Raw genomic sequence first — 20079 nt, forward strand, 5'->3', positions numbered from 1 at the left:
GAACCCACACAGCGACAGGGAGAACATGTAAAATCTACTCAGAAAGGGTGGGAAGCAATCCCACGACCATCTTGCTGCAGGGCAACAGTGTTAACTAAGTCACTGTGCCACCCACCTCTGTACATGTAATTGACAAATAAATTGAACATGAAAACTCTGATTATCCAGCCTTGAAGATGTCCGACAAGAATAATTTCCCTACAGGCACATCATATGAAGATATGGCGGGTTACAACTATATGGTTTTTAAATGAAATATTTCAACCAGTTTAAGAGGAATTGTTCTTGCAAATCTCAAAGATGGACAGACTGATGGACAGGGTGGTTGATTAATAACCCCAGACAATCATGTTAACCCAGTCTACCTATGTTAGGCTCCAACACCAACAAGAGACCTATCAAGAGCACTGCCCACCGTGGTAAAGCTTCCACACTGCTGAGTATTTCATTTCCTGACCTACTGCTTAGCTGATGCCAAGTGGTGTCACCAAGTGTAACTACTATAATCCTGAGAAGTCCCATTGTGACCAGTCCTCAAATAAAGGTAGCTACCAGTAAAAGTAGCTCCGCTCTTTCTCTCAGGATGTGTTCATTCATATACACTGCCTCTCGTTTGTAAGCAATCGTTCACATCCCGGCCGCAATGGAAGGTACAGCAGTCACTTCGACCTAGCAGAGAAGGCACTTCTATTATTCCCTCATTTCATTGACAAATGACTTAGATGCAATAGCAAGAGAGTGAATGAGTGTGTGTGTGTGTGTGTGTGTGTGTGTGTGTGTGTGTGTGTGTGTGTGTGTGTGTGTGTGTGTGTGTGTGTGTGTGTGTGTGTGTGTGTGTGTGTGTGTGTGTGTGTGTGTAGAGAGAGAGAGAGAGGCATAATGTAGAGTGAAAGAAAGAGATAGACTATAAGAGAGAAGGGTAATGTTCAGGGTGCTAATGTTTGTTTTCAGATTTGAAATAAAGCTGCAAGCGGGGAATAGGAGACAGATCAATCAATGCTCAGAGTACGGGCTGAGCATTCCGGGCCTAAGCAGGTGATTTGTCTATAGGCCCGGAATGGAATTGAACATCCACACAGGAATGGTTATGAATATGGAACCACGCAGTTGCTCTGAAAATGGAAGCGATTTGGATGAAGTAAGTCAGTAAGTGACAGAATGCAATAAGACCAAGTGGAGAAGTCGGCCAGTTTTCAGACCGGTGGACAAATTCCCAGGTGACAGTTCGGGTTCACATGCTATGTAATGGGATACAGATCTTCTGTAACACCTCTGACATCGTCTTAGCATTTAATTGCAGAGAAAGCCCTGCATCTGAATACTTATGTTCTTCAGGTTGGTTACTGTACTACATACAAGAAGTAAAGGAGTAGGAGGGACACAATTCTGACATCCTATACCACCACCAATTTACCTGTCTTTTGACCCAAATGTTGAGACAGATGATGCACAGTTTCTATTTTTAACATATTTAATGGCTCCTGATGTGTATTTGTGCAATTTCAAAGCCCCTTGAATGCCATGGCCATTTTCATGTACCTACGGTGCATCTGGAAAGTATTCACAGCACTTCACTTTTTCCACATTTTACTATATTACAGCCTTATTCAAAAATGGATAAAATGATTATTTTTTTCCTCAAAATTCTACACACAACACCTCATAGTGACAACATGAAAAATGTCTTTTTTTATTTTTTACAAATTTATTTATAAAATAAAAAAACCTAATAAATCACATGTTCATAAGTATTCACAGCCTTTGGAATGAAGCTCAAAATTGAGCTCAGGTGCATCCTGTTTCCACTGATCATCCTTTAGATGTTTCGACAGTTTAATTTGAGTCCACTTGGGGTAAATTCAGTTGATTGGACATGATTTGGAAAGGCACACACCTGTCTACATATAAGGTCCCACAGCTGTCAGAGCACAAACCAAACATGAAGTCAAAGGAACTGTCTGTAGACCTCTGCTGCTTTGAAGGTCCTAATGAGCACAGTGGCCTCCATCAACTATAAATGGAACATGTTCAGCCAGAGCACAAACCAAGCATGAAGTCACAGGAATTGTCTGTAGACATCCGAGACAAGATTGTCTCTAGGCAAAAATCTCGGAAAAACTACAGAAACATTTCTGCTGCTTTGGAGGTCCCAATGAGCACAGTGGCCTTGATCATCTGTAAATAGAAGAAGCTTGGATCCACCAGGACTCCTCCTAGAGCTGACCACCCATCTAAACTGACCAAATGGGAGAAAACAGCCTTAGTCAGGGAGGTGACCAAGAACCTGATGGTCACTCTGTCAGAGCTCCAGCGTTCCTCTGTGGCGAGTGGAGAACCTTCCAGAAGGACAACCATCTCTGCAGCAATCCACCAATCAGGCTTGTATGGTAGAGTGGCCAGATGGAAGGCACACTCCAGTAAAAGGCACATGACAGCCCACCTGGAGTTTGCCAAAAGGCACCTGAAGGACTCTCAGACCATGAGAAAGAAAATTCTCTGGTCTGAGGAAACAAAGATGAAATTGTTTGGCGCAAATGGCAGGCATCATGTTTGGAGGAAACCAGAAGCGGACATCACGCTGCTTATTACCTTTGATTGGCAGTTGCTCTGTCATGTCTGACAGCATTTGCATAAAATAGACTTCAGGTCTATTTTGGCCCCGCCTAGCTGGCAACTGTCATGTCTTGCTGGTGCAAAATGTCCACTCCATTTGCCTCTATAGCTTGCTGTCACTTGTAGCTAATATGACTGTATGGTTATGTGTATTATATAATATGCAAGTACCATCATTTGGATGTAGCCCAGGTTCAAAATGGACTGAAATTCCCAGGTGACTGTACAACTTCTCACTTGGGGGGAGGAGGAGTAACAGGAAGACAGAGGACGGGAAGGAGAGGAACAGTTGTAGCCAGTAAACCAGTAGCGATCAGTATGTCTGGTATTTATATTTACAAATTGTTTTTTACTTTCACTTTTGATGCTCTGTGTGCTTCTTACCCTGTGTGCTGCTATACAATGCTGCTAGAACCTCAATTTCCCTGAGGGAGTCTTCCCAAGGGATGAATAAAGTTCTATCTAATCTAATCTAATACACATAATTCATCACATATTCCAAGTAAACAGTTGGATTTGGGTTTCAAATCAAGTACATTTAGAATTCATTTTACAACTTTCCACACTCTCAACCTCAGTGGGATCTCTATGTGGTTGTAGGTGAACACGTGTGCGAGCTTGGACATACGTGCAAAAATGTGTGCATGCAAATCGCACTGAGGTGGGCAGCTATTTATAAAGGTCAAAACTTCAAGAATAATTCCATATGAAGCTGAAGGGCAATTTAGTGCAGCCAGTTTGTTGTGTCCTTGTGATTCATAGCAGCTGATTTGGATCTGAAATGTCCTTCCCTCCCACTTACGCTATCTGATTGGCTTCCTGATGTAGCTTCCTCCCATCTCTTTACATTTATCTAATGAAGAGACTATTGATTACTCATTTGGACAGATGCAGGAAAAGATGGACATGGAAAATAGCTGCAAAGGCAGAAATCAACATGCAAACACAGAAGCAATGTAGGAAGAGGGGACAAACAAACAGATCAATGAGAGACAGATAGGTGCCAGCGTGAGCGCCATCAACTTGGAACAATCAGATGTAAAACATGCTTCAGTACTACCACCCTGGTAATGAAAGAATAGAAAGGTTTTAGTAATTATTTCTCATGCATTGTTGTCCCTCCACTATGATTACACAAATTGATAAGCTAGTGGAACCTTGGTAAAACAACATAAAAATACAGGTTAGGATAATCTTCATCTTGACTTTTAAAATGACACAGATTGCACACAATCAATTCTAACCACTGATGCAAAACACCCAAAGAAAAACAAAAACTTCCATCAAGAGGTCCTCCGCCACTTAGTGTGACCTAGTTCCTCTGAGGTGAAGGTAAAATAAAATTAAAAAGTCCAAAAAGCAGCTGTAGTGGTTACAAGTGAGAGATCTGGAAACTCAAAAATCAGCAAAAAGGATGGTTGTGGCTCAGAATACAAAGCATTAACTACTGAGACACAAATTGCAGGTTTGGACAAAATTGGGTGAAAATGTTGGTATCTGCATCATGTAGGTACGATATCAAGTTATGAAACCTGAATGAGCCAAACAATCACAACCGCATATGATCTCATGCGTATTGTGCTTATATTAGTAGGTGTGACTGACAATACACTGTGAGGGTTGTGCACAGTATGTGTGTAGACAGCGCAAATCCTGGAGAAACACCAGGAAGTACATAGAAGAGAAAATACCTCCACAACTGGAACAAAGGTAAGGTGAAGGAGTATGTGATGTAGCTGCTTTTCAATGAGCTGCCACATTCATGGGTTTTAGCTGAGTGGAGGTCTTTGACGATCTTATTTAGGGTTTAACTTACATTCACCCTGGGTTCTGTGGAGGTTAATGTGTCACTATGTTCATCAGTCTGTGTCTGAGTGTCTGTAGGCCTGTTCCTGTCACTTGGTGTTCCTCACACCACTGCCACATCACAATAACCACACCAATCTCTCGTCTCCTCGTTACATGCCACTGTTTAGGTTGATCACTGTTCTCCCTCAGGTTGCTGGATTATTTTGGTTCTTGTGTTTTGGTTCCTGTGTCCTTGCATCCTAGCATATTTCCTCATCTGCTCCTTGACTCCATGTTCCTGTCTGCGATTGTTGGACCGCTCCCTGTTTTTGGACTGGACTGCATTGTTTGGTAAAATATACCATCTATTACCTTACATTCTGTGTGCTCACTCTCTCCATTTTGGGTTTAGCATAAGCAAATCTTGACTCATTCACTCATTCATTCATTCATTGTCTGCTGCTTATCCAGGTCCAGGTAGCAGTGGCAGCTCATCCTACACTTCCCAATCCTTAACTGAGCCTTCTAACTCTTCTTGGGGGATTGAGAGGTGTTCCTAGGCCATCTGGGAAATAGAATTTCTCCAGCATCCTCCCAGTTGGATAAACGTGGAAGGACCTCATAGAGAGATGGCCAGGGAGCATCCTCACCAGATGTGCAAACCACGTCAACTGGCTCCTTTCCATGCAAAGGACTTTTTTTCTAGTATCTAATCTGCCCCCTGGTGGATAAACTGTACTCTTTCAGTTTGGTGTGAGGTAAGTATGCAAACATATGTATCCTTATGACATACAATGAAACTGCAGTGTGGCTTGAGGAGAGCTGTCTAATGAGTTTCCAAAATTACCTCCTTTCATCGTTGAAATAAGGCCTTTCATCACTGTTTTAAGAGACTTCTATTAACAAGTCAAAAAGGGTCACTGTGGGCTTCATCTGCATCTTGCACTCGCGAGTGCCCTTTGCTGTATGATGTTCTCTCAGCTCCTTCAATAAGCAGAGTCTCCTCCCTCTCTGTCTTCCTTCTCTCTGTAGTCAAGCCCCTCTAAGACAGGCTGTAAGGGAGCTGATCTCCTTTGATTCCCTCAGACGAGAACAAGAGCGAGACAGAAACTGAAATAGGGAAATGGAGGATTCACTCGGCAACATCCATCCTCCTCTCATCCTCCTTCTGGAGCTCACTTCATTTCCCTCAGAACTTCTGTATTCTTCCCAGCGAGGGGGAGAGAGGGAGGGAGAAAAATGTAAAAAGAGTCAAGAACAGGTTCTGAATACAGACGCAGATTTAATCACTGAGAAAAACAAAGAGAAAAAGAACGGGCAGAGAAGTCATGAATAAAAAAAAAAAGATTTGAGCAGTGAAGGTGTTTTTTAATTAATACAATAAGACCTTAACAAAAGATATTTGTTTTTGAGACAGATCTGGTCTCTATTTGAGGGCTGCTTGTTGCAGAAGTCGCTCCAATTAATTATATTAAGCGCATTTTAAATCAATGGTGACAAATGTTTTGACAATTAAATTTGGAGGAAATTTTAATTAATTGAAGGGCAATTCAACATAACTGTTTCACAGAGAATCAGATCTGCAGACATTTATGTGACTTATTTCAGTCAAAAAGACGTAATATCGGTCTGATTCCGCTCGTCAAGAGGTCGCCAAAAGAGCCACTTGGCGATGCCGATACATTTGAAGGAGAACCAAAGGGCCATGTCTTTAAGGTCCTGGTGCTTGCCGTTTTAAGGTATGGTTGTGAGTCTTGGATGCTAATTGGTAACCATCTGATGTCCTTGGTATTAGGTGTCTTCTGCAGATCCTTGGGTACTGCTGGAAAGGCTTTGCGTCAAACGGCCACTTTGGAAGACGTGGATGAGGTGTTCTGCTTTCTTGGTGAGGAGATATCAGCGATGACATTTTCACCACGTTGGGTGCAGGTGCTCCAGTGCTCAGGACCCTTGCAGCTGGAAAAAGCCAATGGGTAACCTGGCTGTGGTAAATAGATGGCTACGTTTGGAACTCTAATTTCTGTCGCTGAATCTTCTGATATTCCTGTGATGTGTGTGTGTGTTTATTGTTTCTCTTGTATTTTAGTTTGGACATGGCAGAAGGTCAGTCCACTGAGCCTGGTCTGAGTTACATACCATGGTCATGTAATAATGCTTGGAGTTGATTTGATGCCATGTAAACTGGCTGGTTGGACAATTCCGACTGGACCTCACTTTCAACAGAACTAACATGGCTAATTAGCATTTAGCTACTTCACAAATAAGACTTTTGAGCTTTTCAATCATGCTAACAAGCATAAAAGTAACACACAGGCTTCAGCAGAACCAGACGCCACCGAGGCTTCAGTCTCATCAATTCCGCTAGACAGTGCAGATAAAATTAGTTTTGCCAATCCTCTGTGTGACCGCGGCCTTGGGGAGAAGGAGAGTGATACCAGCAGACTTAGCCTTAGCTGCAGCTTCTAATTGATTTGGTTTCTTAATCCCTCTTGGATTGAGTTAGGAGAAAGTGCAGTGTGAAAGAAGCATTTGAATTCCCTCTGTGAGATGCAGCGGCAGCGCGGAGGTCATTTAAGTTGAATGAGGATCAATCACTGCTTATGTTTACGCTGAGGATTTGGCTCCTGCTGCTACTCGGGACTCAGCGATGGGACAGATCATCAGCGAGTCCATCGACGTTTGCAGCTTCTGCTCGACTGATGCCATAAGAGTGGGAGGTGTGACCATTTCTGTGCCGCTGCAGGCAAATGCTGCTCAAAATACCCATTTAATGTCCATTTCCACACTCACATTCCTCAGTGTTGCATGTTATTCCCCATCAAACCCCCTTTTTTCCAGCTACCTTCAGTAGCAAAGCAGAATATCCATTGCAGAAGTAACTATGGGTCCCCTGACATTATGAGGTTAAGCACAAAAGAAACACATTTTGAGGCTTAACTCTGAACTAATATTGGAATGTGACCATGAAAGACATTTCTAATCTGCCCAGCCAAAATCACATTAACTCCCTTAATGTATTTTCTCCACACTAACAGAGTTGACTGTGGGAACATATCTAATGGGAAACTTACTTCTTTACACAGCAGCTGGGAAAGACACGTTGAATGGAGGGTTTTTAAAAAAATGAAATAAATTCAGTCAGAAGGAACTTTTTGCATGTTTGAGGACTCAGGTGCCTGAAAACAACCCAACCCCGATATATCAGACACACTTTATTCAGTATGTCAGAGTAAATAATTCCAACATGCATCAGTGTCCCAAACAGGAATATAAGAGATGGAAGCCTCCTGAAAGGTGAAGCCAAGCAGGACACGGCCAGAAGACAGATGATTGGCTGTCAGAATCTCTCTAAGGCACACTGATCATCACTCAGAACACACAGGCTCTCTCTCACATCCCTGTTGGGGGGTGGGGGTGTGTGAGAGCTTTGACTACAAAGGAAGAGAAGACAAAGAAGAGAGAAGAGGAGGTCATTAGAAGGGCATTTATTGAAAAGAGGGACAGAAAAATGAGGTCGCCACAACCGAGCGGCTACAAACTCCTCAACAAGGCCCTTTTCATCCTTCACAATTATAGTACGTGAACTTTCTGCTGTATGTCACATTTCAATGAGTGATAATCATTAGCCGCTGCAGTTTGATCATCTTTGACAAGACTGTTTATCAATTCTCAGCAGTCCTGTCACCCAGATCCACAGTCAGATAAAACACGTCCATCTTTCATATAAACCTGGTTGGCACAATAGCATAGACTGCATCAAGGATTCTCTTTCATACTTGCTGGACAACTGTTTGTGCTGTGTACACATAGAAATTGCTTCAGCTAACTGCAAAATTATCCTGAGAGAAAAACTGGACTGCAAATGCAAATTGCCAGAAGAGGTAATGAAAGCACTTGGGATGCCAACAGCTGTGTTGCAATTTACAGTGCATCCGGGAAGTATTCACAGCACTTCACTTTTTCCACATTTTCTTATGTTACAGCCTTATTCCAAAATGGAGTAAATGCATTTTTTTTTCTCTCAAAATTCTACTCACAACACCTCATAATGACAACATAAAAAAGTTTTTGAAATTTTTGCAAATTTCTTAAAAATAAAAAACTAAGAAATCACATATATTTAAGTATTCACATTCTTTGCTCAATACTTTGTTGATGCACCTTTGGCAGCAATTACAGCCTCAAGTCTTCTTGAATATGATGCCACAAGCTTGGTGCACCTTGGTGCAGTTTGGTCCATTCCTCGTTGCAGCACCTCTCAAGCTCCATCAGGTTGGATGGGGAGCATCGGTGCACAGACATTTTCAGATCTCGTCAGAGATGTTCAATTGGATTCAGGTCTGGGCTCTGGCTGGGCCACTCAAGGACATCCACAGAGTTGTCCTGAAGCCACTGCTTTGATATCGTGGCTGTGTGCTTAGGGTCATTGTCCTGCTGAAAGACGAACAGTCGCCTTAGTCTGAGGCCAAGTGCACTCTAGAACAGGTTTTCATCCAGGATGTCTCTGTACATTGCTGCATTCAATCCTCAATCCTGACTAGTCTCCCAGTTCCTGCTGCTGAAAAACATCCCCACAGCATAATGCTGCCACCACCATGCTTCACTGTAAGGATGGTGACTGGTTTCCTCCAAACATGACCCCTGGCATTCACACCAAAGAGTTCAATCTTTGTCTCATCAGACCAGAGAATTTTGTTGCTCATGGTCTGAGAGTCCTTCAGGTGCCTTTTGTCAAACTCCAGGTGTGCTGCCATGTGCCTTTTACTAAGGATTGGCTTCCATCTGGCCACTCTACCATACAGGCCTGATGGGTGGATTGCTGCAGAGATGGTTGTCCTTCTGCATTCCTTCATCCACAGAGGAATGTTCGAGCTCTGAAAGAGTGACCATCGGGTTCTTGGTCACTCCCTGACTAAGGTCCTTCTCCCCCAGTCACTCAGTTTAGACAGGTGGCCAGCTCTAGGAAGAGTCCTGGTGGATCAGAACGTCTTCCATTTATAGTTGCTCACTGGGACCTTCAAAGCAGCAGAGGTCTACAGACAGTTCCTTTGACTTCATGCTTGGTTTGTGCTCTGACAGCTGTGGGACCTTATATATAGACAGGTGTGTGTCTTTAAAAATCATGTCCAGGCAACTGAATTTACCCCAGGTGGACTCCAATTAAGCTGTAGAAACATCTCAAAGATGATCAGCGAAAACAGGATGCACCTGAGCTCAATTTTTAGCTTCATGGTAAAGGCTGTGAATACTTACGTCCATGTGACTTCTTAGGGTTTTTTTTAATAAATTTGCAAAGATGTGTAGAATTTTGAGGAAAAACATTAATTTCACCCATTTTGGAATAAGGCTGTAACATAAAGTGTGGAAAAAGTGAAGCGCTGTGAATACCTTCTGGATGTACTGTAAATATTGTGGGAATTAAAAGTCAGGCAGTGAGTCACAGTGGAATGGAAAGATAAAGAATTCAAGGAACTAATTACATCTCAAGACTTTTTTATACCTAAAACTCGATCTTCAGCAGACAAAAAGGTGAGCTTTACACAGACTGCATGTTAAAAAGAGAGAGAGAGAGAGAGAGAGAGAGAGAGAGAGAGAGAGAGAGAGAGAGAGAGAGAGAGAGAGAGAGAGAGAGAATGATGGTCATTATTGACCTACAACTAATCACCATAAGATCCCATTAATCTTGATGGACTGTAGTGCATCTTACTGCTTTCGTTCTTCACTCAAGCCCACCAACAACTTCAATTACTGCCAGCTTAATTCAGCGGCAGCCACTTCATCAGTCCTGGCCTTTATTATTCACAGGAGCAGTTGATTTAACACGCCATTCAAATTTAATAGGGTAAACAGTGAAAGTCAAGATTACAGACATACTGTCACTGTGAATCCTGAAGTGCAAATTTGTTTTAGCTCACGGCAGTAGATTTAAATTTTGCTACTCCTAGGGCACGGTGTTGACGTACACAAATTAAGCTCTCCTTCTTTTCTGCAAAATTACTGCTTATGCATTCCCTAATGGTTTTTCAACATGGCTTACGCTGTGCACTCTGCTTGCAGACAGGAAGGGTCAATGGCAAACCCAAAGGAGAAAACGACAGCTGCTGTAAACAGACATAAAACGTCTTTTCTTCAAATGTTCAAGTTTTTGCACATATTCATATTCTGTTGTGATGTAGTTGCAGAAGGTAGTTGTCACCATCTATATACATGAGGGGGAACTGGGCTTCCTGCCCACATAGTCCTCCCTGCATAGCTAACATAACGGTTGTGATTCAGGTCCAGGTTGGTTGTGTCATTTTACAGACACTCACAAAGCAGTCTTGTAGGCTTCCACTGATGTGAGAATACACCCTTATTTGTCAGAAGCATACCTCCCACATTCACACAGGATAAATAAATTGTTGCCATGAGTGTAAGCGAAAACATCAAAGTCTGAGATGTCCGTTCTTCAGTGTGGTGTGCCACAAATTTGGGAGTCATGGCCACAATGACCAACTCAGTACACCAGGCATTGCTTGGATTCTCAGCATTTCCACTGTGGTCAACCAATCTTAAATTTGATCCACCACTACACTGATACGTGACACTCTTACATTACAATGTGTGTGTTGCCAGTAGTAAACAAACAACAATGGAGAAGAGGGTCATAATATGTGTCGTGTCAATTCCAGATTTGTACAAGTTTAGAATGATTATCAATTGCATGGCAACATTACAAGAGTCAGAAATGGGTTTCTTCGTTTTTAAACTGGCTCAGAATGTGAAGTATTATTAAACGTATGGTTGCATTTAATAGGCCACTGACTAGATCACTCACAATGGTGCAAAGAATTCTTAAACAACCTAATGCTTTGTTCGAACTGCCAGTTAAAATCAGATTTATTGCGTATCTGATTTAAATCTGATGTCACTGATTGACTGCTCACATTATAAATATCAAGTGATCAAATCTGATCTGTGTGTCCATGCAGCAAGCCTTACATATTTAGCCATATCCACACCGGCTGCTATAGTAATGACACAGTGCCCAGAAGGTGACAGCAGTCACCTTTATATCTCACGCCTCATGATTTATGGGTTAGTTTGGGCTCTGTCAGCTGTGCAATGGCTGATAGTTGACAGCACATCCCTGTAAACATGTTAAATTGAACATTTTGTTTTCTTTTTTGGAGCAAGTAATGACAGATTTTATTGGCACTGGGTGAAAACTAACCTGAGCAGAGCACAAGTGAAGCAGCAGTGAATGTGCATGACAGAGGGAGTGTCGATTTCTTAGTGCAGCTCTCGCCACACAATACTCCCCCTGTGAGTTTTGCCTGGAATTTGATGTGAGCATTCAGAACAAAACCAATTTGGATTTCGTGCAACTTCTACTTGTTCAGACCTGCAACATGGAATCAGATTCGGATTGTATACGCACTTAAATCTGATTTTACTGTCTCCTCCCATTTCAGAGGTTGTAAAGTCACACCAGTCCAAAGACTCTCTCCGTCTTTCCGGTTTCTCCCTATTCATCATCTGTACACACATGCTATTTTGTCAGTATACGGCATAGAATGACCCTTTCACAGTGTTTCTGTCAGGGCGTGGCACAAATCGAGTGGACACAAATGCGAACTCACAGCAGATGCAGTTAGAATAAGGTTTAATGATAGTAACAGGCAGAGATTCGGTACACGGATGGTCCAGCAGTGAAGCAAAGGTACAGACAGACGTAAGGCTGAGGCTTGGTTGAATAAACAGGCTGAGGTCAAAATACACGGCGTGGTGGCAATCAGATGCAGAGACAAAAAAACATGGTCAAAGGCAAAACAAGGTCAAATACCGGCAGGCAGATCAACAAGAAAACAAGGCAGGATGTGAGAGCTGGAGAGTGAAATACATTCAACAATCGAGCGAGGAACTGTGAGACTGTGAGGGCTTATATAACTGGTGATGTAATTAGTGCAACAAGACACAGGTGTCGGTGAAGGTTCTGGAAGGGGGCGTGACCAGAGAAGACAAAGGCAAGTGCAAGAGAGTGAAGGCAGGAAGACAGAGTGAAGTGATGAAAGAGACAAAGACACGTGAGCAAGTGCAAGAGTGGGAGTGAACGAAAATACAAAGCAGACAGAAAAAAAGTGAGACAAAGACACAATGGCTGGTGTAGTGAGTGAACACAAACAAATGAGGACTACGTGAGAACAGAGCTAAAACAGAATATGATACTAGGGGACCAGGACAGAGCAAGCATCATGGGAACTAAAAGCAAACCAGTATATAATAAGTACAAAAGAAAAAACTATGAGAACTGATCAGAAACTCAATACTGAAGCAAAACTAACAGGAACTGACTAATTAACAGAAAGCAAAAAGCCAATATAAAAGTACAAGAGAAAATAGAAATGAGAACAGCAGATAAACAAAACTGGTGACTACAGAATAGTGCAATAAATAAAAAAGAACTAACTGATGAGCAATAATAACAAACAGAACATAATCAGAAGAAACACTTGAAGATAAATAACCAATACCTGTGACTAAAGTATAATACAAAAATGTGATAAACAGAACTAAGCTAAGAATACAAGATGCTTAAAAGAAAACTGAACCAGTGACCAAAGCATAATACAAGAAATGAAGTAAACAGAATCAAACTAAGATTAGAGAGACTAAGTGACCAAGAGTGAACAAATACAAAGTTAAATGACAAACAAAACCAAAGATAACATGAACATGAAAATCTGGCAAGAACAAGAAACAAGACTAGCTGAAGCATGACGATGATACATGGCATGATTAAGAAATCCAAAAGGCTCAGAGCACAAACGTGGATAAAGAGTTCAAAATAATAACAGCCGGGCCCAACAGGGCTGGATCATGACAGTTTCTCCTCTAAAATAAAAGCTCTTTAGTGCTACACACCTGCCCTGTTTACTCAGAGTGCTTTATGATCTCAGACTTTGACTAACCCATACTGATACAGTTCCCTGAAGTCGGTAACTGATGTGTATTCCCAATTACTGCCTGCCATGATAAAAGCCCTTTTACATCTACATCTGATCAGAGCCCTTCTGAAGGTCTTTGAAACTAAACTAACCTTGAACTAAACTAAACTATCTTGAAACCAAAATCCAAGCAAGAGAGGCAAGAATTCACCAAGCTGGACTGTATATTGGGAGTCAATAAGTGCATACAATACTTGGCCTAGCTTTCCATCATAACTGCATCTTTTGCAGTACTTGAATATCCTTGAGTGTTTCTCTCACTGGTGCCATTGTGCATCCCCAAATAGATGAAACCATATGCTCACGTTGGGTAAAACATCTGAGAGTAAATGACTGCAAACGGCTGCACCAAACAACAGCAAAGGACATTTCAGCCACAAAGGAGACATGAGTAATCAGAGTGGAGAAATGTCACTTAGGCATCTACCTCCCCTTGCATTGATTGGATAGAGATGTAATTAAACTTGACAGCTGCACAATCAATAGCATTCCCCCTGACTCACCATGGGCAGGGCTGCCGACTAAACCATCCGCCTTACCACTTCGTATTTTACAAACTGAAGATGACAAATACACCTATTGGTGCCGGACTGAGGAGTAGCAATTCGGAGCGTGACCAAATGTGTCATGCAGCCACAGCAGACATTATATAACTGAGTCACCCCCGCCTGGCTCTCTCTTATGTGCACACACTCGCTGGCTCTCACCTCTAAAGGATGGGAGTGAGGACTCAGCAAAAACAACCAGAAACCAGCCAAAAACAGCTCAAGCTGAAATTAACCACCGCCCACGTGCTCTCATCTCCTTATGCTTTTAAATGTCATCAGAGATGTTATCAACAGCTTGGCCTGCTGGTTGAATTTTAGGGTGAAAACTGTGGAGAAGTCAAAGAGGATAGCAGTTTACGTACACAGCAAGAGTATGAAGAGTTTGCACATATCATACTGAAGTTATAACCAATTTTTGGCATTTCAAATTTTAAAAAGATGAATGAAAATAGATGAATGAGCTGCAAATACACTTTTTTTTTCTTGTCTGTGACACACGGGAATTCAGCACTAATCCCACTCAAACTGTGACACCTTCACATTCAAGTCCTGAACACCGAAATATTTAATATTTTTCTCAGAAATATTTAAGGTGATTTTTCTGTGAAACATTTTGAAAATATTTTTAAAACAAATATTTACTAAATATCCCATGCAAGTACACTCAACAAAAATATAAACACAACACTTTTGGTTTTGCTCCCATTTTGTATGAGATGAACTCAAAGATCTAAAACTTTTTCCACATACACAATATCACCATTTCCCTCAAATATTGTTCACAAACCAGTCTAAATCTGTGATAGTGAGCACTTCTCGTTTGCTGAGATAATCCATCCCACCTCACAGGTGTGCCATATCAAGATGCTGATTAGACACCATGATTAGTGCACAGGTGTGCCTTAGACTGCCCACAATAAAAGGCCACTCTGAAAGGTGCAGTTTTGTTTTATTGGGGGGGGGGGGGATACCAGTCAGTATCTGGTGTGACCACCATTTGCCTCATGCAGTGCAACACATCTCCTTCGCATAGAGTTGAAGAGAACACCTCTCCAACGTGCCAAACGCCAACGAAGGTGAGCATTTGCCCACAAGTCGGTTACGACAACGAACTGGAGTCAGGACGAGACCCCGATGAGGACGACGAGCATGCAGATGAGCTTCCCTGAGATGGTTTCTGACAGTTTGTGCAGAAATTCTTTGGTTATGCAAACCGATTGTTTCAGCAGCTGTCCGAGTGGCTGGTCTCAGACGATCTTGGAGGTGAACATGCTGGATGTGGAGGTCCTGGGCTGGTGTGGTTACACGTGGTCTGCGGTTGTGAGGCTGGTTGGATGTACTGCCAAATTCTCTGAAACGCCTTTGGAGACGGCTTATGGTAGAGACATGAACATTCAATACACGAGCAACAGCTCTGGTTATCATTCCTGCTGTCAGCATGCCAATTGCACGCTCCCTCAAATCTTGCGACATCTGTGGCATTGTACTGTGTGATAAAACTGCACCTTTCAGAGTGGCTTTTTATTGTGGGCAGTCTAAGGCACACCTGTGCACTAATCATGGTGTCTAATCAGCATCTTGGTATGGCACACCTGTGAGGTGGGATGGATTATCTCAGCAAAGGAGAAGTGCTCACTAATACAGATTTAGACTGGTTTGTGAACAATATTTGAGGGAAATGGTGATATTGTGTATGTGGAAAAAGTTTTAGATCTTTGAGTTCATCTCAAACAAAATGGGAGCAAAACCAAAAGTGTTGCGTTTATATTTTTGTTGAGTATAACTTCCTTGATAAGATACTGGAGTCAGCCCCAGTTATGGTTGAACTTCATGCCCAAGAAATCAACCACTGATTGCAACAAAGCTCTCTGAGTACTTTGTGAATCTCTGCAGCGAATCTTTGTAAGCCTTTGTTGAGTTTCACAAAGCATTCATGTCAGGTAATGGGAGTACTCTTTGGGATATCTTCATAATTTAACTTTAGGTACTGCAAGTTGCATTGTTGTGGAATAGAGAAACTTAGTTGTCTTTGTCTGAGAGGAAGGGTTTGATGCTCTTGACTTTGCAGACAATACCGTGATCTTTGTGGAATCAACACCCTGATGCAACTTGAGACAATGAGGGAGGAGTTGGAGGGTCAGGATTTGCAATTATTCTTGATCAGTTAAGAGAAAGATCCATGCTTTCTATGAGTTCCTAGATCCAGCCATTAGAAGGGTGTGTGCCAAGTTCTAGCTGACCACCAGGGGCAGTGTGCAGGCCATGGAAGGTTAAACCAGGAGAGAGGAAAAAAAATAAAATAACATGGATACCAACATTTCTTACTGCTTTATGAAAGATGAAATGAAGGCAGCTTGATGCCCGTTGACCTTGTATGTATACCTATGCAATCAAAATGTCTACAGGATGGGGATGGATCGGAAAAACAAGCTGCTCACTGATCATTTGTGTCATTTTGTGGGATTTTTCTGATGCCCCAGTTTTTAACCTGAGGCAATGTTTGAAAACTGGTCAAAGATGAGAAACACCCCACGGGCCTGATCTGAGGAAGAAATGTTTATGAACTGAGCGGCCTGATTTTATATGTATATATATATATATATATATATATATACACACACACACACACACACACACGTATGTGCTTTGTGAATATTTAAAAACATTCTTTTTCTTTTCTCGAAATATACTGTAGGTAGGGACGAAGTGGCTTCTGCATTGGTGACTTTGCAGTTTGCCATCATTTCATTTCTCTAAGAAATCCTGTCATGAAATTTATTCAGTTTTTTCATCATGATGTATCTGGACAACATTTCTAACTCTCCCGGTCTGTCAGGGGTCATTAATAACTGCAGTGAAACATCTTTGAGTTTGAAGTATGAAGATATGGCTTTTTCATCCTGTATTCATGGCATACTCTGAGAGGAAAAATGAACTCTTTTTAGCTTCTGCAGGATGTCTTTATATGAAAATCTGGGAGACGTTATGCATCCTATTAGCAGTTCCTCAACAATGTACAAATAGAAACTTGATTTTCACAGAGCACTCAGGGGAATTAATATAAGATTAAAACTGTTTTATTTAAGTGGTCATGTCCAAGGGTTTGAAGATTTTCAAATGTGTTTGTTGATTTGTGCCATCCAGCCTGACAGGAAAAACTACTTTTGAAAGTGTAACAAAACCCACAAAATTCCTTGATTATATTCACCCAAATCCATTACTGCAGTTTGGGATCAATGCTCAGATGGTGCATCCCAAACTTACCCAAGATTACAGCATTACCACCATCTCTGCATGCAAAATGGGACAAAACTTTATTTAAGGATCTGTCTACAATGTATTAAATATAGAGAAAGGAGTGGGTGACTGTGAGAGTTTGAGATATTACATGTATTGGGGATAAGCTGAACCTCGATAGATTTCCCCTGACACTCTTCACCTGCAGAAAGATGAGTTTTTTTTCCTAGAAATACTTTGATCTCCCTTTTATAATAGCCTCTTATTTAGTCAGTGTTTTGAGGTTTTTGTCCAACACATATGGATATATCCGTCAAATAAAACCAGTGTTGGTTGTTGCAAATGTAATTGCGAGTGTTGAGTGTGGAATGCACCGTACATCTGGGGTGCCCACTGGGGGAGACTGTGGCTCTGTAAGCTCCTTTAGCAAGAGATAACTCTGTGAGTAGATTAGTTGGGGGTTTGGGGCCAGTTACACCCTCTGTCCTGTCCATGTGCCTGATGGCCACTCACACTGTGGATCAAAACCACTAAATCCCCACTCCATCCAGGCTGGACTGTCAAAGAGTAACATTCAGTGAAATACACGCACACACAAAAAACTTAAACGCAGTTCTTTTTTGAAGTGACTGGATATTATATATATGCGTATGAGTCCTAAAAATGCTGTTTCTTTAATATGCTACAAATAGAAATTAAATTGAAGTAAACTACTCTTCTCGGGCATCTATAAGGGGACTTATCATGACTGTACTGTTGGAAATACAGTGAAAATAGCTTAGTGCACCTTGACTTTGCAAAAAGTCAGGGACTACAAGTTGTTGGATCCTAGTTCCAGTGTCCAGAACAACACTGCTTGAAATGGTACTCCCATACTGGTTCTGTCAAGGCAATCCGCCATGTTATTATGAGATCCACCAGCACTGCACCTGACTACACCTTATGTGAAAACCAACACGCCTACAAAGTTCCAATAGTTCTGTTTAAACAATGTGTCACCTGCTTCTGTTGGAAACTAGTAATGTCACTTGCACTGCATGCTGCTTTGCAATGGGAGGAAAAATAGGACGCCATCACTCTAATCCCCAAGCTCATTAGTTTGGTGATTATTTTCCTGCACATTAATCAACTCATAGTTAATTTTTAGCTATTGCAGCCAATTGCAAAGTTTGCCTGAAATGAATTGAATCAGTTTTTATGCTGATCCTCGTATCATTCTCAGTATTTTGCTTGATAAAACCTATTTGTCAATGTTGTACGCTGCCAACACTGAGTATGAAACCAGCTGCAGCGATAGGGTATTGGTTTGCGATAGATTTAAACTATTTTCCCAACAGGATTGTGGTTTGAGTTAATTGTGGCAGCCTGAAGAAAGGAAAGGCAGCCAAAGGAACACATCAGTTGATCGGCTGGTGTTTGCTATCAGATACACTGCAGGGGCACTCTAAGAAAGTACAGATGTAGGATGCTATTACAACACAGTCTGCTGTTCCCACATCACTCTCAGATCTGCTGCTTCAGACCATCAGTGTGGCCTGGAGGTGTAACTCTCTATCCACACTGCTCTCTTGTCCATTACACAGTCACCATGCCTCCCAGGTTCTGACGGTCTTTGATTACATTAGTACCCAATCATGACCTTGCAAAGAAGGGGTACTTCCTGTGTTCATTATATTAAAAGATTTGTTTTCAAGTGTCTATATTGTCACATTCCATCAAACATAAGAGTGTGCATTCACGGATTTAAATCTGGACACTAAAATTCTGGTATTCTGATTTGTGGCTTGTGTCATCATTGACTTCATAATGTAGCAGGAAAGAATATAATATGTGTTTTAAGATAATTGAAATTATCACTTGCGGATAATTTTACCTCGAATACTGGGGGCACCACCTATGACTGAATGGTATTATAACAAGGTTTTAATATCTATGATTTTAGGGTCAGTCAATAGGAAATATTAAAATCAGTCTCTAATCTTGCAGTCATAAGTTCCACAGGTCAAGTCCGACCACTCTGTAAACCCATACAAAATCACAGACAACTTCATGCATTTAAAACATTTCTTTAACTCAGCCAGGAGTTAAATAACAGTACATATCACAGTAAGCAATTTGATGATGATGAATTTCACTGAGCAATTATTATACGAGGTCTGTGAGAAAAGAAACGGACCTTTTTATTTTTTTCAAAAACTATATGGATTTGAATCACGTGCGATTACATCAGACAAGCTTGAACCCTCGTGCGCATGCGTGAGTTTTTTCACGCCTGTCGGTTGCGTCATTCGCCTGTGAGCAGGCTTTGAGTGAGCACTGGTCCACCCCTCCCATCGGAATTCCTTTGTCTGAAAACTTGCTGAGAGACTGGCGCTTTGCTTTATCAAAATTTTTTCAGAAACTGTGAGGCAGATCCGAGTGGACACCATTCGAGAAATTCAGACGGTTTTCGGTGAAACTTTTAAGGGCTGATGAGAGATTATGGAGTGTTACTGTCGCTTTAAGGACTGCCCACGGAGCCGGACGGCGCGCCGCGCCCCGAGCTGCCGTTGTTAGCCTGTTTTGAGCTGAAAACTTCCAAATTTAAGCCTCTGTTGACCCAGGACGTCGTGAGAGAACACAGAAGTTTCAGAAGAGGTCGGGATCAGCAGTTTATCCGGACATTCCACTGTTAAAGGAGATTTTGTAATGAAAGACGTGCGGATGGAGTCGCGCGTCTGGACGCAGCCGCTCATCGCACCGCGCCACATGAAAACACCTCCATGTTGATAACCATTTGTAAGATTTAGATGGCTTTCAGTCGAGTAAGTATCCGAGAAATTGTTTAACAGCTGGGCATGTTCAAACTTGTCCTGGAAGGCTTCCAACGGAGGTGTTTTGCTGTGGCGCCGCGCCATGAGCGGCTG

Source organism: Thalassophryne amazonica, chromosome 21 (genome assembly GCF_902500255.1).
Source record: "Thalassophryne amazonica chromosome 21, fThaAma1.1, whole genome shotgun sequence".
NCBI classification, from domain to species: domain Eukaryota; kingdom Metazoa; phylum Chordata; class Actinopteri; order Batrachoidiformes; family Batrachoididae; genus Thalassophryne; species Thalassophryne amazonica.